We start from the raw sequence: 25,977 nt of genomic DNA on the forward strand, positions 1-25,977 counted from the left end.
TCCTTTCTCCCAGTAACTTAGAAACTCACTTCCCTGGGACAGACAAATTTGGGTACAGGTTTCGCACGCCTATTAAGCTTGCAAAGAGGCAGCTGGGTAGAAAACCAATTTCTTCTGCAGCATGTGTTATGTTTTCACGTTATTTTTATGGCATTAATTTATTTAGGGCGAGGACGTACTGCTACGAGCTATTTTAGTAAGAGAAAAAATAACTTAGTATGACAAAAAATAACTAGACAATGGATACAACCAACACATTATGGGCTCAAGCTTCTTTCCACAAGCTGTTTTCCTTCTCTGCCAGGCTTATAAGCACAAATCTGTTTGCATGTATCTGTAATACACACTAAGCTCATCATAACAACCCAGAGAGCAGAGGGATCCTGGCTTTGGAGGAGTCGAGGAGGACAGTAACAGTAGTGGAGAAAAAGTTACGTATGAAGAGGGTTGTGTTTGGATGATGCATCTTTATTTCAGTAAGACAATTTGGTGAGAAGACTGTGAATACACACACGGTGACCAGTGCAAGTAGAAATCTGGTACTGCTGCTCTGGTACAGCACTAAGCTCTCAAAACAGGAATCTCAACAGACTTGGCATAGTTTTGCACTACAACCTTCTGCAGATTGGCATCCAGGAGTGAATTTTAGCAATAATAATTGATCACAGAACAAGTTCTCGTCCTCACAGATGATAAACCCATTTGAAAGTGCAATTGAAACAGACTGATGTGAAATTTCATGAGAGGTGGCCTAAGGCAGAGCACTGCACACAAATCACAATTGCTCCACGACACACAGCAGCTGGCTTTTGATATTTTTTTCATTAAAAAAAAAGGTCTGGCATGGGTTAAGAGACACTGCAGGAAGGAGAAGCAGCAATGGCTATCTGCAGTAAAGGGTGGCTGTACTCCCTCCTGCCCAGTCCTTCCATGCTGAAGAACAGAGGGACAGCCCTCATTTACCTTCTGTATTGTTTATTCCATTTACTCTTAAAATACACATTCTGTTAAAAAAAAAAATTGTTAATAACTGCAAAACAGGAAGTCATCAGTGAAATCATGTATTTTTCTCTAGAAAGAAATGTAACTTCTCTCATTTTGAGGCATAACCAAACTCTTGTCTCCAGAAGTTAGTAAAACACTTTCCTTAGAGGGCAAATTTTTACATAAATGTACATTTTTATTCTGCCTATCTCCAAACTCAGGGGTATTAACTTGAAAGTAGGTAAAGTGTGTCAAAACAAAGGTCTGCACAGGTCAATAGTCTCTCTCTAATTATGAATGCGGAGGTAGACTGTTCTGTCTCCTCTTTATTATTGTTGTTTGTTGTCCCCCGATATCAGTTGGTTTTCTCCTTGCTTTTTCGCTTTTCTCTTTTTGCACTTCCCTGCCCCAGAAGACTTCATTGTTTCATTAGGGTCATGCCTGGCCATATGAGGAGAATCCAGCGGGGACCGGAGGGAAGAGCACAAGAACGGAGCAAAGAGTCAGACTTTTGCACAGAGGATGGAATCTCAGCCTCACCTTCCCCCGTGTTTGCAGCATCTGGGTTTATTCTCTCTCTCTTGAGCCACAAAGCAGAGGTTTTGCTGCTGGTGCATCAAGCCAAGTGTAAACACAGACTGCAAACCATGACCTGAATCTATAATGGATGACTTCTGAAACTGTTCAGAGATACTCCATGAATATTTTAGTTAGAAATAGGTAATAACTCAGCCTACAAATGCAATATACATAGCGTTACCTGTTACATGGGCAATGAACGGGTGTAGTGTGGTAAATCAACACAGCATTTTTCTCTGTTTTTCCAAAGGATGCCCAACCTTTCTTTGTAATTTTTGAATATAAGGAAAAATAAATTGTCTTCAATCTGGTAAAGCAGCTTTTGACTCTGCTTCTGCTCATTTCAGTGTGGCTGGGGGACAGTTTGGGACTTCTGAAAATCAGGTCTTCCAAGTGCTCTTACGTTTCAAATTTTTTCTGTGTCCATAAACAGAAAAGCTTTACCTTAATCTACACAAACTACACTTTCTCTTGTTTTTGTTTGTATGTCATCAAAACCAAGGTTTGATTGATTAAATATAAAGCAAAACCAGATAAGAATTTGCAAACTAGTTACATTGTTTCTAAAACTTAGAACAGGTGAAACATTTATTTCCTACACAGTGTCACCAGTAGAGGTTTTTGCTAGTCTTTTGTGACTTCCATTATTGAAAAATACAGGGAACAAAACTTCACCATGTTTTCAGTACTTCCCTCTAAAGTAGTGTCTGAGCAACAAAGCAGAACTGTGCATCCTATATTTGCATTCAAGAAATACTGTACATGCCACTTTGGACATGCCAACAAAATGACTACACCACAACTAAAGAGCTTATGACCAAAAGAAGTTATTAAATACAACCTCTTAAACTAGGAATATAAGGAATAAGGCACATCCCTAACACAGAAGAATCTCTAAAAAATTGGGAGGAAGGTCTGACTTTTATACATTCCCTGTCTTCATGGATTTGGGCTGATCTCTTCTCTTTATGGTGCCAATGTCTTACAGAAAATATTTTTATATGAACAATCTTCCAGTCTATATACTCCATATGTTATTTCTGTTGGCTTTCACTTGTCTTGCCAAAATTTGCATGGTCTCCCTTATTCAGTTACACAAATACACGTCTAGAGTAGCTTCACTGAAGAGAATAGGATGATCCAGTTAGGATCTAGGTTATGGCAGTACATCCCTGTCACTGACCCAGAGCAGTCAGGAAAGAAGAGTAAGACACAAATCTGACCTTTCTAATTGAAATACTGCCCCAAGTTTCCTGCTAGGAAGCATTCTCCCATTTCTCCTATTGGACTTTGCCACTGACTTCCCAAGCTGAAAAAGCCAAGACAAAGAAGTGACATGGTGACTACAGGGATGGTTTTTGTCTGTTCTAAAAATACCATGGCCAAACAACACTACGGGTCAAATATCAGCTTTGTGCATGTTAACAGAGGTAAGCAGATAGGAGTTTTTTCTTTCTCGAAATCCCAGCTGGAGGGAAGTCAATTTAGTAGCATGACAAGTAAAGATGAAGCATTTACTCATATAAAGAAGTAAAAAATCTGCATTTGAAGTCCATATTACAAGCATTCAACTTGAACGTTACCTCCACTTTTCTATTCAGGAAAGCCGGAATGACACCAAGGATATTGGCAACCAAATGCTCCAGTAGAGAACATAGTACTAAACAGAATCAAAGTAATACATAGTGAGTACTAAAGCTCAGCAAAAAATTCCAATGTAATTCATATTCCTGTGCATTAAGACATAGCCTTTTAAAACTTGATCTTACACTATATTAAAGACTTCTCACCCCATCGTTACTGGACACTTTACTCTTCTCTCTAAACACTTATAGACTCCAGAGACTAAATTACTTAGCAGCATTGCAGATCCTAAACTGAATACAACACTAAAAATTTCCCTGTGGGCACTCCGCGCATTACTACTGTAGCATTGCTCTGCATCAGGCTCTCAAGGTGTGATTTTTCTCACATGAGGTGGCATGTTTACAGTATCTTATACATTCAGTATACTAGCCCCAACCACAAACAAGATTACTCAGAGTTACTGTAGATTTTTTAGCCTAGGTGTCTTGTATTAGATACCTATTATGCACATTCAAAATTTGCACTTGATCCAGTGTAACGGATCAAAGTGGTCCTGCATCTCCCTCCTCTTTGCTTATATTAAGTTTACTGATGTTGCGGCTGCAGGGTGAGTCAAGTCAACACATTCATCTCACAAGAGGCTGTGCTTTTTCTCCTTCAGCGTTGCCAAGTGAGTTGTCCACTCGCCTGATTCCACCGATTTTGCACCTACCCAAACACAAGAACTGATACAGGTGAATCGGTTGGAGGACAAAGCTGGGGGTATTGGCAGGGAGAAGTAACCACCTCCAGAGGCTGAAGGTGCACGACACCCTTAGGTCTGTCTGTGAGAACACAGTGTTCGTGACTATTCATCGGGACAACTGGCATCCCCAGCCTTACAGAGTTGCTTTGAGCAAGGAGAACAGCAGCCCCAGGAAAACCTTTTCTGCAGCACTGTCAGTCTGCACGGATGTGCAAACAAACATACGTCTGCCAAGAGACGAGCTGTTAGCGTCCTTCACTGGGAACACAGAGCAGGTCCCAGAAGCAGTTTTGACTCCTAGTCCTTGTTTTGCTCCAGAGTACATGAAAGACCATGTGGCAACAGTGGTCCTCAGCAAAAAGCATCAATCCAGAAGTAACCAGGCATCAGGTATGCTTAACCTTAAATGATATCCATTTGTTATCTGACTTACTTCCAGGAGCCAGACGCCTGCCTCCCTGATGGCATCTTTGAAAATCTCCCCGAAGCAATTTCTCAGAAGTGTGCAGTTACTCAGCACTGCCGCCCCCCTTCACAACGTTAAGATGGTGAAGTGCATTATTTATGGATTCAAATGGCACATTCTTCTTCCAAAATAATCATCATATAATTGGGATAATGCCCTTGATTGTGTGCTATGGCCTAAGTAACACTTGGGTAGTAAATAACTCTTGGCTTTCAGCCATTTGATCAATAGTCAGAGCTGACTGAAGACTTACCATCAAGGCATTCAAGAATAATTAAACTTTCAAAAGAAATGAAAAATTTCACAGTAATACTAATCTTATTTAAAATATAGCAATTTTTTAAGTTAAAAGAATTAAAAACTTTTTCCCCTTTTTTAAACTTTTGCACTTTGTACAAAGCAGTTATGAAAATCCATTCTACCTTTTCACCTCATTAATCTCTTCCCATCATTAATCTCCTCGCATAAGTAGATGACTGTCAAATTACAACGGGAAGATACCTGTGTGTAGGCAATAGCTCTAGTGTACACGCTGCTGCAACTTTGGGAAGGTTTCAGAAGTTAAGAAAAGGTCTCCAGATTCCAGAGAATATGCTTTATAATATGAAACAGAGGAAATGGAATCAATTTAGCGTCTAAGAGTTACAACTATGTTAAACTTCTTGGATGTGTCCAAAGTGCCATCGTGGAAGTGAATATACCAAGTTATCGTGGCACCACTGTAGCTCTATAGCCACAGTCACATGTCCCTTTGCATGTTAATTAACTCTGAGTTAACACAGCTTTTAGGGCAAATTTTGGAGACAGTGCTGATCCCTGGTTTTGTTAAGCTGAAAAGGCTGAGAACACTTCCTTCTTGTGAACTTTCAAGCCATTTGCTCCGCTGAAAAGCATCTTTCCTCTTTACTTTCAATTTGTCCAATTTGTTGAGATTCTGCTTTTGGTAAGTATATTAAAAGTATCCTTCTGCCCTGCACTGAAAAATAAAATTTCAAATCCAGTCCCAAAAAAGGCTTCGCAGAAGCAGACCCAAGGGCAGGAATTGCACCATCGAAATAGCATATTTGGCAAACAACAAATCACAGTTACACATCAGGAGTACACTCAGTACTAAAGACCTGTGTGAGGGTGAAGAAAATGGCTCAAACACCTGTGACTACATATGGATATGCCTCTTCAGGCTTACTGGCTGCAGCACCATTTGAATGTAATAAATCACTGCCTCTCAGTACAGAGTTTGTTGCTGCTCAATAGCAAACTCTTACCTCTTAGTAAACCCCACACAGTTTCTCATCAGTGGAATTGTAAAGATCTTTTCCTATAAGAATCCAGCATTTGTATTGGCAGGGCTGAGCCTCCAAACAAAAGCAGATGCATCTCCTACAGAGTTTTAAATACCTTAAGACATTTAACAGCTTCTGTTCTATTACTACTGAGCAGAGCTTGGTTTGCATCCGTTGCCATTTGTCTGCATGGGCATGTGCTTTATTTCCCCATCTGTAAAACGTGATTATAGCACTTCTTCGCATCACAATAATGTTACCTGGTTAGATGGTTTCAACAGAGCGAGCAGCCTACAATTCAACAACACTGTAGGAGAGATTCCCTAGATAAAACTGTGATTTAAGTATGGAAAGATTCAACGACCAAAAGAACCCCCAAAACATTGTTCCATGCCCCTCTGGTGGGGCCAGCTGATCCCTTACTCCTCTCTCCATCTGAAGATGTTACATAATGAAGATTGAGAAGGGAGCAACTAGCAAAAGTAAAACAGAGAATTATAAAAACAAAGAATCGAAATATGTGAATGGATAGTAGTTTCCTGAACGTAGAAACCTACACATACAAAAGGAAATCCTTGCAAGTTAAAGTAACCTGGTGAAGTAACAGTAGTAGCAGCAGACACCTGCCTGTGTTAGAAGCCTGGCTGTAGTACTACATAGCAAGCAACCACTATTTTTCAGCTCAATTTTTGGACCAAATTAGGAAGCTAAAGAAAAGAAATCACAGTAAATACAACAATCTGTAGACAAGTGTTTCTGCAAGTTTCTAATCTAGTAAGGAAGCAGAGAGAGGGAAAAAAACTATTATTCAATAAAGTATTGCCTTTTGCCTTATTGATCTGCCAAGAAAAAAAATAATCTACCTCAAATGTAAAAAAAAATAATTGTTTGTACATGTTGATAGTAATGACACTGAAAAATACTGTAAATCTTTCTGGCTGATTAACGTGATATTTGAAAATACCATGATAAATGTTAATTACATGCAAATGACAACAGTAAAGTTATTATAGCAGAACTGGGAACTTGATGGTTAGCACTGTTACTCCCAGTTCCCTTGACCTCCTGTAATAAACCTGAAAACCCTCATAAGGAAATAACATAATGATTGATACACACTGAACCCTTCTTGAGCTGGGTAAAGATGGTGAAAACAGCGCACTTCCTTGCATTGCACAAGATTGAGTACAGGCAGTAGAAACCAAACCCACTGAGCAGAGTGCTGTGCTGCAAGACCTTACAGGAGAAGTTGACAGCAGCTTTTCTTACCTTTCCTACACATGTTTCTCTTATCCTCTGAGCTTCTTCTGCAGCAGTATGATGAGTTCACCTACTCCCTAAATTTTCAACTTACATACGCCTGCTTTAACAACAAAAAAAAATAATCAGATTGAATTATTGTGCTTGCATCTTCTTGATTATGCCATTGAGATTTCCCAACAGAAGGAACCACAAAGTTTCAGCTAAGCATAACTGTGAGACTCCTTGAACACTAGAGATGTTTGCCCTTGCCTTCCCTCCTGAAGGTAACTACAGAATGATGGATAGCTCAAATTGATGTAGCTGCACAAGGATCTGGCATTCAAACCTTTGTGAAATGCACTCATTTAGTATTTCATCGCATGAGAGGTCAGGCGTTCTACGGTGTTTCTTTTGGAGCAATTTTGTGTTTCTTCTAGTTTCCACAAGGCCAGAATGAACCAATGATACCTCTCTCAAAATACTGCAGAGCAATGCTAATAGGCTATTTCTGAAAAAATAAATCTAATCATATCTTGCAGACTCACAAGGTTTTAGGCTTGTAAATTAATTTTTGGATTGCTAAATAAATGTTTAGGTTTTCAAGTGAGTTACCACCCTTTCCCATGTTTTTCTAGATTTTGGTTGGGGTTTGTTTGTTTCTTTCTTTCTTTTGGGATTTTGTTGTGGTTTTGTTTTTGTTGGTGGTTTTTGTTTTGTTTTGTTTTTTTAAATGAAGTCTTCCCTCTGTGTAATCTTCCCTTAGCTGAGACAGTTTGGGCCAGCTGCTTTTCTGCAGCTGGAGTGAGTGGAGAGTCAAACGGCCAGTGTAAAGTACCAAAACAGCACATGCAGCTGAGGCAAGCTGCAATGAAAGCCATGCACATGCTCACTGCAAAAGCATCGTCTGACACCAGCTGAAAACCCCTGCCAAACTGAGCACCGTACCAGGGTTACACGCACCTCCCGGCCTGCCATCTCAGATATGGTGGGCAGCCCAAGTGCTGCACGTCGCCAGCAAGCAATGATGCAAACACGCTAGTGCCGATGCAAGACACCGGAGATGTCTTCCATAGAGGGCATGTCCTGGCCTTCTTTAAGACAGCATAGCTGTGAATAATGAAAGTGGCTCTGTGTTGTTTTATACAGACCAGGATCTCACTCCCAGGAGCATCTATCAATCTATTTACATGGGATTACACCAGCTAAGATGTAACCCCAGCTGCTCAGTGCTGAGCAGACTGAAGTAATTTGGAAAATCCAAGCTTTGTGACCAATACCTCCAGAGGCTGACACACAATGGAGTTACACACTCTCACACATCCCCTGAGCTGTGGAGTCTATCCTTGTGTGTGCTCTTCAGCCTCAGCAAATGTCATCTGAGTCATGACCTCTAGGAATGAAAAGCTGAAAACTACTTGAACCCACTGTCTGCTGCCTCAAGAACTAAAGGATGGCCATCTGGCTCACTTCCCTGCCTCTGACTGCAGCCAAAATCAAATGCCTTGGGAGGAGGTGGTCAGGGCAAGAAAATATGAATTACCATCTCCCAAGAGCTCTCCCAGCCTCCACCAACAGGACTGCTGGTTGAGGGCACACATGCTGTTGGCTCCCATGGCTCAGATGGTTTACATGACTGTGTGCAAGCCCTTGAATTAAACCCAGGGTTTTATACAGTAATGACCTCATGGGCTGCATTACGCTTTAAAGCTGGAGCAAGCAGAAGCAAACATCCTATCATAGATATGTAACACGGACAAGATGGCCAGACTGCGCAAGACACTCATCAGCTGTTCACAGCAGCAAGCCTGGGACACTGAACAGATGAAGAGATGCCCTTGTTCACACATAAGCCTAACAAACTTTCAGGTGTTTCCTCAAATACTAGCAGCTCTGCTCAAGTATGGGAACATTTCCTGCTAAGAGGCACATGTAACTGGGGCTCCATTGGCTACTGCTCCAGCATCCCATGCTGTTACTGCATTGCACTTGCCATGACTCTGCAGATCCTCTCACTGAACTCACGGAAAAACTACCAATATCCTCCTGCCTTGTGACTTGACAGGCTCAAACTTCAAGAGCCTCACATCTCTTACATGATGACAGGACAAATATGCCATTCGCTACTTTCTTTAAAACAAACAAACAAACAAACAAAAAACCCAAACAAAACACAAATGAACTCAGCTTCATTATTTTTTGTCTGCTGTAAACAATGACCACCACGAATTATCTAAGTGCTCTGGGGGACAATTAACTGGCAGCCTTAGTTCTGCTTTCTGCACCTTTCTCACGTCTGTTTTCCAAGGAAGGACAGATACCCACATGGCCTTCTGTGACTGAGATTTGCTCTAAGCTACACTAATGTATAGTCTAGGTGCCAACTTCAATCATGTTTCAAGGCAGTTGGACTTCTAAAGCTCCCCAGACTGCTGCTGTTTAGAAGCCTGAACACTTCTGAAGAGAGCTGTGAAGTTCCAACTGATTTACACATATCCAGGATATCACTTTGGACTTCATGAGTATGCAAATAAATAGGACTTACTGTAGCAAATACAGTAAATATGTACTTAATAAACGGACACTTGCATTGTTTGCAGCAGAATTTGTATGAAGCCTCTGATTTGTCTCTGAGTGGTCAAAGCTGGGATGCTGGACACATCCCTGCATGGAGAAAAAACAATGTAAGAAAGGTGTATGCACAAAGCAAACAGGTGGAATAGAACTGCTTACTATTTCCAAAGTCTTGTGATATTTCACTGCCAGTCTGTTGTTTACTCTTTGCCTGTTGCTATGCATAAGCGCTAAGTATTTATTAGGACAAACTTACTGCTAATAATGAGAAGCAAAACAAGAAATCAATATAGACTCATTTATGTGAAAAAATATACTTATCCCCACTTCTGATAAACAGCCAGGTAGGTAAAGCTGAAAGATCTCCATGTCAAATGAATATCTAAAGCACTGAAAAATACATTTCAGCAAATTACAGCAGGTTCACCTAAATGGATGCTAAATGTAGTTTCATTTTTCATTCCTATCTGGCATGAAAGAAGTTTATGCGCAATGAAATCACTAGATGGAACTACAACATGTATGTGACTTAAGCTTATTAACCTACATTTCTATCAGTTTGCCCAATTTAGATAAAACAGATTAATTTCTGTACAGTTCCTCCTTATTTGGAATAAAACGACTTGATTTCTAGTAATTTTTGTTTCTTAATTATATTAGTCTTCTAAGAATAGCTTAATTGCTCTTAACCTTACTCACTGATGTCACGGCAAATATCTATCAGGCAATCACTTTTCCTCAGCATTGTCCAGCCCACAAGATTTATAAAGGCAGACCACATGAAAGTCCTCTGCTCATTTCATGGCACTCTAAAAAAACCTCCTACCACAAGGCACCCTCCAATTATTTCCTTTTTTCCCCCACTGTTACTTTTCCTTCATTTCTGAGCACCATCCACCATCATCTTAACATAACTTTCAGCTCAGCTCACACATGTTGGTTTTTTTCCTGTGACGTTATATGGTGGGGTCATTCTCCCTATTTTATAGGTGGGGACACTGCAGCAGGACGTGAAGATGAGGAAAGGTGTAGGCAGCTGTGGGCCTTTTCCACGGTATAGGAGGATAACAAACATTAAGATAACAGAAAATTGGGGGGGATAAATCTAAATTTGGGCATTTGAGGAAACTAATGCTTGGGATACTTTCAAGGCCCAAAAAGCATGAATTGTATAATTGCTATTAATAGCTTTTCTAAAATCATTGTTTGCTATTCATGTTCCTGCTGTGTTTTTCTCCACTAGATGGTAACCGCAGAAACCAGAAAAATCAAACAAAAAACGAGCTCTCTGCAACAGAAGCATAGGAATATGCTGCAGAATGATACTCTATGCATTTGTTATCTGTCACTGCTGGAAAGATAGAGAGAAACAGAGAGAGAAAACCAGGTTTGCTTTAAGACATGCATTAACTCTCAGGATGTCAAAGCACAAACCCAGAAATACAGCGCCTGCAACAAACTTCTGAAGGGAGAAAAGCAAAGCACTACCCAACGAAATAGCTTCAGAAGATGAAGCTGCATTTTTTTCTCTGTAAATATAGCTCCATGATTTAGTCTCTCTTAAATGTTGCATATAAGCTGTTAGCAGAGAGAGGGCTCTAGAGAACACTTAGCTCTATGTGGTTAGCGGTCTGTAAGCTGCCTGCACAGGTCAGCATTCACTGCTTGTAGCAGTGTCTAGCGGGCACACTCAAATGGGAATGAGATTCATCTCCTTGTTACACAAACAAAACTAGCCCTCCTGGTCCCACAGAGAGATGGAATATGTGGAAGAGCCATGTATCTAGCCTATTCTTGAATAAACCTGTGCTTGCCAATACACACTTTTATGTCCACCCATACACAGAACATTTAGAGGTAAAACCACCCAGATGTTCACTACTTTCTGGAGACAAGAAACGCAACCAGCATTAGGGTTGCACATTAACCTCTTGTTTAGGTAAATGTTGATCTTTTCATACTTTTCTAACTTGGAATAGGATAGTCACCAACATGAGCTATACCTAAACAGCCTCAAAAAAATGTTTGTGACCTGGCTTACTTTCCACACAGATAGAGTTACTTATCTTCTGTAACAGTGAATTTTAATTAAATAGACAGACAATCCAGCTCATGGTTTCATAGCTCTTACACTCTTCCTTATTCAGTGAGGCCTGAGTTTCCTTGTATGTGTGGCAGGGGAGGCAATTGCTGTTCACACTCATTTGAAGTAAAAACATCTTTTAAAGTCTAGACTACCATTAAAAAGACAGCCTTCGGCAAGAACCATCATACAGTTTTTACACTTATTGCAGGTTTGTTTGGGTTTTTTTTAACTATAGGTAGATTTTCAGCATGCAAGTGTGTCCACTGAAAAAAACTTCATCCCATTTCAATTTTCTTAATTTTGTGTCTCACTCCCCACGCCGCAGCACCCCTCGTCACCTCGTTTCAGGTATGAGCTTACCTGCCTTCTTCATCCCCTCTCTCCAGACACAGTAATTACCAGGCCTGAGGAGTCAAGAGGGCAACTCCTCGCAGAGGCCGTAAGTATGACTGATTTAAAAAAATTGTATAACTATCCTAGAAATAAGATTCGCATTTTCCCCAGAGCCATAAGGTTTGGAAGCTTAAAGTTTCTTCTGCCCTGGTTTGATAAAAAATGAATCTGTCACAGGTTTCTAAGAGACAGTGCTCTGACAAATATAATAAAGGTTTCTACTGAAGTCATTTGGGTTGGCAATACCTCTCATTGCTTCTTGTTTTCTTTTCTCATTTCATATCCAGCCTAGATGCCCAAAGTATAAACACTCAAGTAAATTTTCTGAAGCACATGGCACTGGCAGAACTTCAACAGAAGCGATTTAGACAGACACTGAATGTATTTTAAAAATCCCATTTTTCTGATGCAAGATGAAGTTTCACGTTAATGGGGATTGCTGGAGCTTAATAGGAGTAAGACCCACATCTGGAAGAGAGATAGCAGCAATAATAACTGTATCATGGCTCTTACCCTTTGCCAGCTTTGTAATAGCAGTAGTTTTTAATCATTTCAGTAAATGCAAAGAGTAATTAATGTTTGTGCAACACGGTAGAAATTTCAAATGACTTCTAGGCAAAGAGAAGTGCTCTTGTCCCTTCAGTCAATTTAATGTTGCTACCTGCCTCTTCACACCACGCTCACCAAGGATTACACTGGCCTTTCCAGCACAGGGCACATGCTGCTACATCCATAGAAACAACAGCCCATGAAAAATCCCACCAGTATATCAGGGCTGAATACCCTTTTAAATCAGATGGCAACAAACAGATGCCGTGTTTTGCCACTTAGGGCGTGCCCCAGCTTTTCCTGTCCATGGAAAACTGCATCTGAAACACACATGGGATGAGTCTCCTCGGAAAACAAAGCAGAAAGTTTTGCAGAGGCCCCTCGGAAAACAAGGGCGCTGTGCACAGGCAGAAGTGATAGTTTTTATTGGAAGATGTTATTTTTATTGAAATTAATCACAGCAAAAGTCAGTTTTGAGGAATTTCTTATTTGAGCTTTAAGCTGTATAGCTGTAGAAACAGTTTCTCTTCATATTTCTCATAAACTCTGCTTCCTTTCTGTTTTGAAATCACTTTTTGTTTAAAGGGAAATAGAAATGTGAGGAGAATCAAAGCAAAATATTTCAAACTTAGCCAGTTTTTTTTTAATTTTCATTTTATGAAAATGCTCAGCACTGACTTTTCACTTCAATTAAAAACATCATAAACCAAGAAAAAATGTTTCTGCCTACTCTATTAAAATGTGCAAAAATACTCTGTTGAATATGAATCTAAGAATATGTGGTCTCCAAAGAAAGAGGTATCTGTCTCTTTATTTGTGTTTAAAAAAAAAAAAAAAAAAAAAAAAGCGAGGAAAGCATTTAATGAAAAACATCCATTTGAATGGAAAAGAAAGAACTTCTTTAAAAGACTGGCTAAAACCCCCAGATACCAGCTATGAAGTGACAGTTTTGAAACCAAGTATTATGCTAGCTAGGAATAATTCCCACTTTTCAAAAAGCTGGTTTTATAAAGATTAGCTCAGCTACATCCACAGAGATGGTATGCTACAGGCAGCTGCTCTATTAAGTCCGTGAGTGATTTATTACCTTTCAGTGATCCTCAGAGAAACACGATTTGCAAGTGTAACAGAGACCTTTTCCACTACTCTGGATGTGAAGGCCACTGTGATAAATAATTTTGTCCCAAACCAGGTTTTTCAACAAAGTTTCCAATTTATTAAGTGAATAGAGATAAGCAAACAGCGCTGGGTGCGCCGGGGGTCTCTGCTCTAGCAGGACACACACCATGAAAAACAAAGCAACTTCTTTAATAGTCTAGCCTTAATTACATATTCATAATAGGCGTGTTCTTTTCCAACGGGCTAGCAAGACACATCGGTTCATATACACAAAAATCACACACATTAATCAGACCTCCTGAGAAGGGCAGTCCCACGGTGATAAGTTCCCGGGATTCACCCACACCTCTGGTGATTGGTGATAAATTCCCAGGATTCATTTACACCTCCGGTGATCGCTCTAATCTTCCTTGCATTAGTTGAATCTTCCTCCCTGAGCACAAGCCAGGGCCTCTTTTCTGATGCAAATTCCTCTTGTAAGGAGCAATCCTGTAGATGTTTCCTGGGCGTGTAGATGTGTCCTGGCCGTGTAGATGTGTTTCCTTGATATCTGGAGCTTTGTCTTCTCGGTGTTAGGCAAGATGTTATCTATTTAACAATTTTGCTCATCAAATAGCTAAAACATCCTTGTGGGGGAAGGAAAACTCAGGGGAACAAAGACGAACACGAATCAGATAAGCACATTTCACACTAATATTCCTCTCTTCCCCAGCTCAGGATGGGATAAGGAGTCGTTGCCTCCCTCGCACAAGCACTTTCTGTATACAACAGCTGAAGTACAGAGAAATTCCCCTCTGCAAAGGGAGGCCCAAGCTCGGGACTTTGATTTATTCCAATGTTACTTCTTGCAAGATTTGTCTAAGGTTCCTGACACCAGCCTGTTCGATGTCCTGGAGCTGCAAGTCATTAATTAATACATCAGCGGAAGAAGAGATCTCACCATTTGTGCACTTTATTCAATATTTTAATGTGGCTCAAGCCTTGCCACTGTCCAGCAAGACCCCTATCACTCACACACTTTTTAGCATGGCTGTGTAAACCAAAGGGAAAAAAAATAAACAAAAGGAAAAATAGAAACAAAATCAAAACCTGGAAACAAAGAAAAAGTAAAACTTTTTACTCTCCTTAACTCCTCCCTACAGCTTCATACCACTACAGACCTGAGGACACTCAAGTGTCGGTGTACCCATGTAGGCTGTGACTCAACTACCCATATATTGCACGGGCATGCAAAACTAACCTCACTGCAACATTAGCATCCCTTTAGCCTCAGAATGCTGGCGTCTGCTGAAAACCAGTGCCAGCTAATAAGGACTAGAGGCAAGACCTGAGGCACAGGAAGTTTTCAGCCACTTCTGACAGAGGTTCTTTTCAGACCTTTAGTGGTTCATGATGAATTCATCTAGTGCTTTACCCAGCAAGGAATATACTGTTGGGGCAAGGAGGGCGATTTTGGTGGCCGGTTTAATGCTGGGCTTACTTATGTTCTTGATTTTTCAGGGAACACCTAGGTATGTTTCATATTAGACAGAGTCTGCTGTTCAGAGTGTCTCAGTCCAGCTCTGCCAGGATATTCAGGGCACTCTTCAGTGGGAACCTTTTTGGATATACCTTTGATGATCTCCTTGTCAAAAACAGCCTCACACCCTGAATCCCACTGATGGTCGGTGCGTTCTAGGGCTTTTAAACGGCTTTGTTGTTTTTTAAAGTCAATGGCATTAAGTGCCTGAGGAACCTACACGTTTCAGAAAAACACACAAATATGAAGGATTTATAATAGAGCCATACACAGATGCCCAGGCATTGGCAAAAGCATTTCACAGACGACTGGAAATGAAGCCAAGCAATTCTGAAGGACTGTCTTGTAGTCCCCACTGTTTTAACATCTTCAGGGATGGACAGGTAAGTGCATTTCTCTATTTTTGGTTTCTAAGCCCGCCTGTGACTATGTATCCATGTTAGCAGAAAGGGTACGTGCACTCCGAGGAGGGCAGACAGATGTGCATTTGCTCTGCTCACACTTCTAAAACAGGTAGGCACAAGCAGCCCTGGCTGGTGAGCTGTGCGACTGCAGTATTGCTGTGCTGCTCGGAGGCAAAACACATGTGCTTGGGCACAGCGCCACAGCAACGCAATTATTTATCTTCTGGACCAAACAGGTTCATACTGATGGAAGATCAAAGCCTGGACTAAGCAAATGTTTGACTGCCCACATGTTCCTGCTGAGGCACAGCCTGCTCATCACCTGCTCCATACCAGGCATGATCGGGAAGGAAGAATTGCTTAGCGCAGTGGATACATTACTTCTGCAAACCTTTTTTTTTTCCTATTTTCAAGGGCATTCAGCGCTTAAAACACTGTCTAAATCCACATCACCACAAACCAGGGCAAAGAAGCAGAGAGAAGCATTCCTGGGCCATATAATTTTGATGGAGCTCCAGGAATTCAGAGTCCCATCTGCAATTCATAGAAAGTGGGAGCAGCTATAGGGCTGTAAGAAAGTCAGTGGTCCGTAAGAAATACTAACTGTAGGGATGCATCAGAAAACACCCTTCCTCCTGCATAGCTTTAGCACCTGACTCCAGTGCCCTGATGCCTATAGGATGGAGAACCCCCAACCCCTGCCCTGAGGGAGACATGGCACTGGAGTTACAAATTTTGGCCCAGCCCTGGCACTTTCCATTCTGGTGAAAGGCTTTCAGTCCTGCTGATGGAAAAAAGATATATTTCACCTAGGCAGAGATTGAAATTTAAAAGGCATTTTATAAGCCAGCAGTCACAAGTGCAAGACATTTTCTGACCTTTCCATTGCTGAATACCCAGTTATTATAATGTCACACAGTCTGTTCTGTCTGACTAACATCATGGTGCTCCTGCATTCTGGGACATTAGAGCCTGCTCCATCCACACAGAGTTTAATGTGCAATCAGAGAATTAAAGGATCTAAGTGGCTTCTTTAGAGTCCATTTACCATTTCATGTATGTACTAAGAGTTGTTAAATGTTCACTGATGGAAACCAAGAGTAGCATCTCCTCAGTACTACCATTACAAAGAAATACTCAACACACTGATACCAACAACAGATGAATATGTCTCTCAAACAATTTTAGAAATCAAAGTCAGCTTGTACTAAGCAGAGGACACTATCTATTTGGTAGATAAATACTCATCTTACTCTTCTCCTAATCCTCTGCAACAATACAATCCTGTTCCAAGCAGGACTGGGGTGTCTTCTGCTGGGGTGGGTAAGTGAAAAATATCAACTCTATATACTCCCAATGTTTTGGAAGGTACCACAAAGGAAAACCACGAGAGGGCTTTACGCATCTAGTGAGTAAATACTCATGTGCTTATAAGTCAGGAAAATATTCTTTAAATGAAAAGATTTTAATTATATTAAAAAAATAAAGTCAGTGATTTCCTAAAAGGAGATGAAATGCAAGACCATCGAATGCACTGTATCATTTCGACACTGTCAAATGGATTGTTCCCCCCAGCAATGCTCAAGGCTTTTTGCACTCAAGTCTTTTTGTTCCATGAGAAGATCAGCGAAAAGAGTACAGCAATGGCATTTCTTTGATGAAAACAGACTGAGGACACTATGCAGGAGACTGAGATGTATGGCCCTTATATCAAGAGCTCTGTGCCAACGTGCCCTCATGCCTATGCAATCTGCTAGACTGGACTGAGTTTAAATTGGATGTGATTAACACTTGCTAGCCCCGCTAGATATCTTTCACAGGAATACAGAGATCTTCAGCAGTCTTTGCTGCTACAGCAAAGCAGTTTTTTCTGTTCTAGGCCATCTTAGTAGGGTTAACAGAAGGAGGATTACAAAGTCCAGGGATACTACCCTGAAGAACTAAGGAAGGCAACAGAGAGCCCTTAGAGCTATTCAGGCTAAGCTGCCTTAGACATTCTTTAAAAATACTATACTTTCATTAGATATTATTTTCATACTAAAAGGAAGCAAACGTTGGGGTTGCCCAGACAGCCAGCTTCACCTCTAGCCAGGCCTTTTTGACTGCTTTAATACCCAGTGCATTCAGACAGAAAACCCTCTCATCCCAGTCTAACATAACTGCAAGCACAAAAACCTGTGGCAAGCCTAGGTAAGACTAGTAAAGCCCATTATTTTGTACTAATGAGCAGTAAGATCAAGTGCATTTTCTTGCATAGGAGAGAAAATGTCAAGATCTGGAACTGGCACAGAAAAATGGGTGAAAGTTTCTGACTTACTAGAAAGTAAAGTTGAGGACAATGCACCTTGCCAGAAAACTGCAGTTATCGATTTTGCCCCCAGTCTCAGTGACAGTGGTTAAAAGGTTTCCTGGTCTGTCAGAAAAGACATTGTAATTTAAAAAAAAATAAAAAATAAAAAATAAAAATTCTAATGTTCAGTCTCAAAGCTGAACTGTGTGCTACAGCCAAACGACAGAAGAGCCTTTGCATATTAAACAGATTAAGAGGTTTTAAAGGTGGCATTTTTTGACAGCTGCATGTCACACTTTCTGTCTTTTGTATTTGACTGGCACCTAGGATTAGATTGAAGATGAAAATACTTTAGTTTTAAAATAACCTAATTCAGCCTTTGCAGTTCCCTCAGAGAAGCATCATCCTCCTTAGAAATGAAGGGGATAAATACCATACATGTATTTCTGAGGGAAAAAATTTTACCTTGTGCTCGGTAGGCACTAAATAAAGCATTTAAGCCTCCAGCAGACCCCTTTCATACATGCCTTACCATCAATTTGCAATCACTTAAAACTATACAAAGCAAAGACCTGAGAAGATTTGCCAGGGACATTTGATGCTCAACTGCTCTGCAGCAGAAAGACAGCAGCTGAGAATGGACCTTTTCACAAAGCAAGCAACCTGCCTTCTTTAGGGTCAACCAACTCAAAGGGTACCTGCAAAGGGTGCTCCATCTTTACTGTCTGACAAGGACTGCTATGGGATGACATGAAGTTTTGGCTGAAATGTCCAGCCCAGGCCAGCCTGCTTAGGGTTGGGTGTCTAATCGACAGATGTACGTTTAGGGAAGACCGCTTTTGCCCATGGCACACAGGAAGCAAGCAAGAGAAGAAGAGCAGACCTGGCCTGGCCAGCAGCGCCCAAGGGCCCAGCAGGATGGCTGTTCTGCTGGTAGGGCCTCCAGGACATAGCTAGGATGTATGCAGGACCCCTGAAGGCACCTTATGTGGGATGCAGGGCTGCATTTGGCACGCATCAGTCCCAGCAAGCCAATGTTTGGGGGAAACTATCAGAACAAAGTAAACTCAGTCTTCCCGGCTACATCATAAAACCTTCCCAGAAGTGCTAAAGCTTTAATTGAATTGCTGTTTTCAGTCATTTGATTTTAAAGACGAACTTCTTTTCTGGAATATTGGTTTTTTAACAACCCTAGTATATCAGAGCAGCGTGCTTTATATAATTAAACCAATCTCACAGCAATTTCCAGACTGATTGCATAGTCCCTGGGCTGTCCACACCTTACTCAATATCTGCTTTTCGGTTAGACTGCACTTAATGATGGTGGAAGGAAGGCTTTGACTCAGAGAGCAAAGAGAAAAAGGCAAAATGCACCCTTTCCTGACTGCCTGGCCCCTCTCCCCTCCCACTTACACAGCCTCAAGTCCAAAGGTTACGTAGCAAATCTCATTGCCTCATTTGAGATGCATAAGCATGGGTTACTAAAAAACAGGCACAAATGGCAATTACATGCAAGTGAGGTAGCCCAGTGCTTCTATGGCTGTTGCACAACACAGCTGGAATAAACAAAACAACCGCCTTGAGATTAATTGGAAGTATATCTGTGTACACATCAACAAGGGATCTAGTCCCTCTGACTTAAACAGATTTCAGTTTATTTCCCTTACTTCTCAAACTCAGAGAGAGATCTTTTAAATCAAATACTACACTTTAAATCATGCCTGTTCTTGAAACTAAAGAAAACAAATCCCTAGCTGTTTACTTCCCAATTCCTTTGCAGATACTGCAGTCCTCATTATTCAGGTGTAATCACATGAGGAAAAACAAATGTTCTTCATGTAATTATATTTCAAATACTTTACTCTCAGTTCATTAAATCTCTGGTATCTTCCTCCCACTCTTCACGCACCCTCTTATTTTGTAGCTCTTCAATGGCTGCTGTCTATGTAGCAAGCCTTTCCAGCTATGAAGCCACTAATAAGGTAAATGTCATTATACTGCCATTACTCTAACACCCAATAAGGTGCCCAAGTATCTGAAGTTCTTTCTTCCAAACTATAACCTCTTCAATTTATTGACCATGAATTTGAAATGACACTTGCTGTTGCGTTGCTTGCTTATTCCTCCCAAGAAAGGCCATCGCCTTTTTTCCCTATAAAGTATCGTCAGAGGCTTCTCTTCTCTTCCACTATTGCACTGCTCCTTTTTCTTCCTCTTCTAGTACATCAAACATCAAGATCAATATTAAGATCATAAGTTGAAAGGAATGTCAGATCAGTGGCGACTGGACAGTGAGAGTACAGCGATTTGATGTCAGTCTCTGTCCTATCACAAGATACCACAGAAAGTCAGTACAAGTTACCTGTAAGTCTTCTATAAAGTGAGGGAACAGCATTCTATCCTCCAACCCCAGACGTTTTATGAGACTCCCCCACACTGAAAGCACCAAAGCAGAACCTTAAAAAAGTTTCAGTTCTAGCTTTTCATTTTTTTAAAAACAATTTTTCAGAAGAGAAATCCCAAACATGACTATGGATAGAAAAAAGAGATAATTGGGGTTCTAATAGTCAGGATCAAAATATCCATACTAACCCCCCCGAGTATTTATGTTCTTGTCTTGAGATTTCATGGGTATCTTCCAACATAGTACTGACAGAGGACAACACAGCATTCATCACAAGCACAATGTGACTAGGGCAGCTTCCCAGAACTGAGTGACATTCGGTTCGTGCAGAACTTGAAGTTGTTTAAACAGTACTGTGGATATATAAATAAACAGAATAAACAATGGGAGTAATGTTGATTATTAAGATTTTCAGGTGCAGGTAAGATGGGCAGGGACTCTTTTACCAGGGAGGGTAGTGATAGGACAAGGGACAATGGTTTCAAACTAAAACAGGGTACATTTAGATTAGAAATCAGAAGAAATTCTTTACTGTGAGGGTGGTGAGACACTGGCACAGGTTGCCCAGAGGAGCTGTGGCTGCCCCCTCCCTGGCAGCGGTTCAAAGCCAGGCTGGATGGGGCTTCGAGCAACCTGCTCTAGTAGAAGGTGTCCCTGCCCATGGCAGGGCGGCTGGAACTGGATGTCTTTAAGGTCCCTTCCAACCCAAACCACTCTGTGATTCTATGATACTGCAGTACTAAAGTGGCTTGTAAAACGAGATGATTTCAAAGCACGTGACGCCAGAGTAACTTATCAAACTAGGCACTGGTTTGAGGATTAGAACAGTATTCATACAGGAGCAAATCTCCTCCTTGCTTTAGTGCAGTAGGGATTCTGGAGGAATTGCACTGGCTTCACACTGAAAATCAGTTTGTTTAAGTAAACATGCATTCAGTCTAAACAATAACATTTCTTCCCAAAGTGGCTAACCATCATCACAAAGTGGATTAATTACAGACTCAGCAGTTTTCTCCGTTTGTTGATAAAACTCCAAAGCTGAGAGGACAGTCAGCCCTTAGAGCACAGAAGCCTGTTTGTGTGTGTTAAATCAGGGAGTATAGAAACCATGTCTCCAAAATCAGGAGGATTGTTTTGATTTTTGAGGAAGAATGATGATGCTGAGAAGGATTTGCATAGCTTCCCAGGAACAGCTCTGATGTGCTGGTTTTCTGGCTGGAGTCAGCTCATTACATCTGTAACTGAGAGAATGTCGCTGATTTCCTTTCTTCAAAACAAAGGATTGACAAATGTGAAAGAAGTGAGCTGAAATACCCTCTGAAAGATGACAAAAAGTGAGGCAAAGTCTATAGGAATCATTGTTCTGTACTTACTTTTTTTTTTTTAAAACTGTATACACTCATAAAACATTGTGGCCAGCTGGTGTTTTTGCACATAAAGTGATTATCACTGTTATGATCAAAAGGATAATGAGCTCCCTGACGTCAACAAAAAGCTCAAAACACTGTCTTCTAAGGCATACGAAAAAGAATTTAATAAATATTTCTCTATTGTTTTTAGAATGACATTTTATATTAATAGATAAAAACCCTGTAAACTAGTCTATACTTCATCAATGCAAAATACCAGATCAATGTTGAAAATGTAGAGGTTTAGAGATTTTAATTCATAGAAAATATTAACAGAGGTATTTTGATGAGACTATCAGAAGTGGAAATATGTTTAATATCAGCATGAAAGAGTGTTCCGAAGATCGGGAGATCAAATGCATAAAATTACTGGGAAAATGAAGAACAGTTGTTGCCTGAACTTGGTAGCCTGGTATTACTTCACTATCTGTATCTGCTACATGAAGCGTTGAATGTTTATGTCATTAAGTTCAAGACAAAAAGATGAATTCAGCTCCTTTACAAGCATCTCAGATGTGCTTTACTCTGTCAGAGCAGGTACATGGGAAATCACAAAAACAACATTGCTGTGGTTTGGATTGCTGGGGTTCTTTTTGTTTGGGAAGGTGATCAGTGGTTAACATTCTGCATTCTTTTGCAACTACATTTATCTTGGTATAAGTGAGAAAAACTTTGCAAATTTTGAGTGTTGGAACCCAGGTTTAACCTAGCAGCAGACAAGCTGCCACAGCACAAAGTAGGAAAGTGATAACTGGGGAAAAGCATTGACCAGGATAATAACAAAATAACTACACTACTTGTAAGGTATTTTCACTGAAAATACCGATAGACATGTGATACCAACATTTCCTTACCTTGTTTTTATTCAGCTTTAATCTTTAGTCTGCTTGCAAGGGTGACAACTTTATACAAACAGAAACCAGCTGAGGGTTATTTCTTTCTCACTCTATATTTTGCAAGCCAGTCTGAAGGATTCTTTCTCTTATCCTGACTAAGTCCTTCAACTTTGCTGTGACCACTCTTACTCTCAACAGCATCCTGAGAGCTAAACACTGGTCCTAACCACAACCAACTCAGCACTAGACTGGGAAGAAATTCTACAAACATGAGACCACTCAAAGCCATTCAAGTGGGAATTCATTACAGCATTGCAAACCTTTTCTTACCTTCTCTGCAAGTCAAGGCATATTCAGCTACTAACACAGACTCTGGATGCCTAGAGAGCCAACAGACAGAACACAATCACCACAATGAGCTTCCAAAACTCGATCCTACCCTTTTCCAGCCCTCTCTGCTAGAAAATTATTCTTCCCCTGAGAGCTGCACAGGCCTAGCACATGCACAGCACTCTGGGATCTGGGCTTCTACAGTGGAAGCTGTGAGAATCCATTCTAGGAAGTAACAAAAAAAAGTCCCTTCTTAATGACTACAAAAATTGGAAGGTAAGAACAAGATTATTGTAAATTTACAGTGACTTAATTCCCACAAAAAGCCCAACAAAATTGATTCTCCTTTACACTCAAGTCTTTTTATGGTAATCCATCAAAATAAGCTAGTAATATTTAAAGACCCCTTACACTATAGTAGAGCACCCCTAGGGCATCAGAATCAGATGTCATATGCACACAAGCAAATAAAAGCAAAATCCCCTCAAGTCTATTTTTATCATCTGTGTATACAAAGGGATAAACAGCTGCAGGGCTGAATAAAAATAAAACTGTGGTCAGCTTATAGCTGTCTGTCCTGCTTGGGTTTTTTGATCATAAAGGCAGCTGAGGTGCCTGAATGTTTTAAGAATTGTAGTATAATCTTGATCTATGCAAGAATTGAGAGCAGAAGTGGAGAAGACTCAAGTTTTGGCAAAGCTGTTCAAAAGGGTAGGTGCTCAGCAATGAAAAATGCCATATTTATAGACTCAAGGGTCATAGGCCTATCTTCAGACCAAAGTATGCTATGTCTCTACAAGCTGTGCTTTTTGGGAACTAAATGTCTTAACTGAAGTAAGGTTTCTATAGAATTTCTTTGAAAGAGGATAATGAATATATTTTCTTAAAGAATTAATCATTTGCCTTCTCACTTGAGTAAAGGATTAAATGGAACAGTTCTATCCTGAGCTGTAGCCAGCTTTCAGAAGTTTCTCCACATCCACGAGCATTTTAGCAAGGCCATACTACTGAATGTTGCATAGCATCAACACTTGGCAAAAGACTGTCGGTAGGTTCAGAGAGAAACATCTGATGCCCATGCCTTAATCCAAAGGGAAAATGCGGGGCAGATAACCCAGCCATTACACCCAGCCATTAGACAACCAAAACCATGCTAAGCCTGCAGGGATCAGAGCTGCTCTGGCAGAAAGACTATGAAACGCCACATATTTCATAACCAAGTTTACTCCCAGGAGATGTAAGCAGAGCAGCCCACACAATTAGAATGGAAAACCCTTCAAAACAGTGACTCCTGTCTCACACGAATTTATGGCAGTTCAGCTCTGTTGCTTTGCAGTACAAAGCTTAACTGAGAGAGACTCAAGGCATATTAGTTCTATTACATGTTCCATCCTATCCACTGCTATAAAGTAACTTATTCAGCTTTATCTGCACAGCCCCTCGTCTGCTTCAGTACCACCCAACTCATTAAGAGACCAATACTTCTCTAATTTTCTCCTTTTCTCTGGTGCCTGTTCTGTAATTTCCTCCCCCTCTGCCTCTTTTCTTTTACATAAATCAGAATTACACACTCCTTTGATTTATGTTGTAGGTGGTGGGGTTTTGATTTTGCCTGGGTTTTGGTTTTTTGGGGGGTTTTGGCTTTTTTGTTGTTGTAGTTTTGTGGTTTGGTTTTTGTGTTGCTGTTTTGGATCTGTTGTGTTTTGTTTTGTTTTTTTTTTGTTGTTGGGTTTGTTGGGGTTTTTTTAAACAGGAATGTGTAGGACTAAGAAAGAACATAAAGAGCACACTTCTATGAAACCATACTTTCTAATCAGATTAATGAAGGGAAAGTCATAGCAAATAAAAATCTGGTGATTTCTTATTAACGTCACAGGAAGTTTCTTAATGTAGCATGATATTGCCCGCCAGGAAACCTCACAGAGAACAAACAGATTCAGTGTTATTACAGAGCTGTAATCCAAGCATCCTAATATTGATTTCTAGCTGATGTTAAGGAGGGTGACTAAAACAGGGAGGAAGCAAGTTTCCCCTCCTGAGAAGCAAGTAGAGAAGCACTGGCAGTCTGCATTTTAACCATCTCTTGAGCATTATTTTTTTTTCTTTATTATTCCTTTGAAAGTAAGGCTACAGCTCTATTGTTCAGGAATTCTGATTTGTCTTACAGGGACACATAAAAACTTCATCTGAGGCCAGGGCCCCTCTCTGGTATGTCACCAAAAGCAAGGGCAGTGAAGATTTGTTCATAGCGTAGAAGTCAATACAGTGTTGAGGTATGGGAGCTGGTGCAGAGGTCAGAAATAAACTAGCCATTCTGAAGTGCGTCTTGTGAGAAACCAAATAAAAGGGTCCACATGAGCTCATCCTGACAGCAACACGTAATTTATCCTACAGCATCCTATGCTGACAGTGTTAAGTACACTTGCTCATAAGCATCATGTACGTCCCAACCAAAACAGAAAGGGATGAGAGCAGAAACAAGAGTCAGATGATCTGCTTATTTCCCCAGAGGACATACATGGATCCAGGAACTAACATGACAGAATGCTCTGTCACCCAGTGTGGTACCTCTCGGCTGCAGTTGAAGCAGAATTAGTACTTGCTCCAGGAGTGAGGATGTCTCACACAGGTTCGAAGGCCATATTCATCAGCATAGTTTTTCCCCTCAGAAAATGCTGTTACAAGATTTATTTAAAAAAAAAAAACCAAACACACACAACTAATCCTACACTTGGAATGTTTTGTTACCATACTTCAGCACAGTTCTTACATTAACATGTAGCAAAGTCTGCCTCCAGGTTCTCCCATTTTCTGTTTGCTAAACGAGGAGCTAAGCTGCAGGGACAAGACTCAAGGCCCACAAGTGTACATTTGCAGCGGGCAGGGTGCCTCAGCTCAATCTGAAAAAAGACCTTCCTACACTACACAAGCACCATTACTTTGTGGAACACCTGACAAAAAGAAGACAGAGGCATGTAATAGGTTACAATACTTGAGCAATACAGCATGAATTTTCTTGCTTCCCTAGCCAAGTATTTAAGAAACTATGTCATGGCAGAATTGCAGGATGGAGTGAAGTGGCAGCTAGAAAGGCCTGAATAAGTGATGGGGCTGCTTTAGATATGATCGTATTTCACATAAATATAAGGATTATAGGATAATTTAGGTTGGAAGGGACATC

The sequence above is a fragment of the Leptosomus discolor genome, chromosome 2 (assembly GCF_034619465.1).
Source record: "Leptosomus discolor isolate bLepDis1 chromosome 2, bLepDis1.hap2, whole genome shotgun sequence".
In the NCBI taxonomy this organism is placed as follows: domain Eukaryota; kingdom Metazoa; phylum Chordata; class Aves; order Leptosomiformes; family Leptosomidae; genus Leptosomus; species Leptosomus discolor.